Consider the following 1095-nt stretch of genomic DNA (forward strand, 5'->3'; position numbering starts at 1 on the left):
TGGGCAACAGAGTGAGACTCCAACTCAAAAAAAAAAAAAAGTAAAAATGCTATAGTAAGCTAAGGTTAACTTATTAGTAAATAAGCTATATTTCTATAAATATATAAAAGTACATTTTTATAAATTTAGCGCATCCTAAGCATGCAGTGTTCACAACGTCTACAGTAGGGTACCGTAATGTCCCAGGCCTTCATTCACGCACCAATCACTGACTCACCCAGAGCAACATCTGAGCGCCCTGTAGAAAACCCCGACGCCTACAGGTTGATTATACCAGTCCCGATTGCAAGCTCCATTCATGCTGAGCACCCTACACAGGTGGACTATTTTTAAACTTTGTACCACATTTGTACTGTATCTTTCCTGTTTTATATACACAAATGCTTGTCATGCTGTTACAATCACCTAAAGTATTCGGTACCGTCACATGCTGTACAGGTTTGCAGCCCAGAAGCAACAGACCCTCCCATACAAGTACACTCTGGAATGTTCCCACAATGAAGAAATCGTTAAGTGACACAAGACTGTACTGGAGAAACCGGTGTATAAGGCCAAACACATGGGTCGCACGGCTGGGTAACTGACTGCAGGATGTTGCACGTGTTGGCTTCCCTTCCGGTTCACCACGTGGCCGTGGCAGGGCTTAAATATCCCACAGTAGCGCTCACCCACGGGGCCGGAAAGTTCCACAAGCGATCACTCGACTGTCCCAGCGGGCTTGTGGCCTCTAAGACTTTCTTGCAAATCGCAGTATCCCTGCTCCGGAGCCCCTTGGTCCCTTTACTTCCCTGTCTGATCCCACCACCCTTGCACTCCTCGTCGCGTGGAGTTAACGGCGGCGTCCAGGCTGGCAGCAGCACAGATGCCGCAGGTCCCCCGCCACCACGGGGTGTCCAGCATGGCCGACGTCCGTGGACAGCGACCGGGCCCTAGGGGGTCTCCCGTCAGTGGGAGGCCAGGGCCCCGCAGAGACAGGTCGCCACGAGGGCCTCACACAGTCGTGCCCGCTTGGGGAGCCAAGGCCGGCCTAGGGCCCGGCGGCTAAGCGGTCGACACGTCGGCGGGAACCGGAGACGAGCGCGGGCCCCGACACTG

The sequence above is a fragment of the Carlito syrichta genome, unplaced genomic scaffold (assembly GCF_000164805.1).
Source record: "Carlito syrichta isolate Samal-C Ts95f unplaced genomic scaffold, Tarsius_syrichta-2.0.1 Scaffold135690, whole genome shotgun sequence".
NCBI classification, from domain to species: Eukaryota; Metazoa; Chordata; class Mammalia; order Primates; family Tarsiidae; genus Carlito; species Carlito syrichta.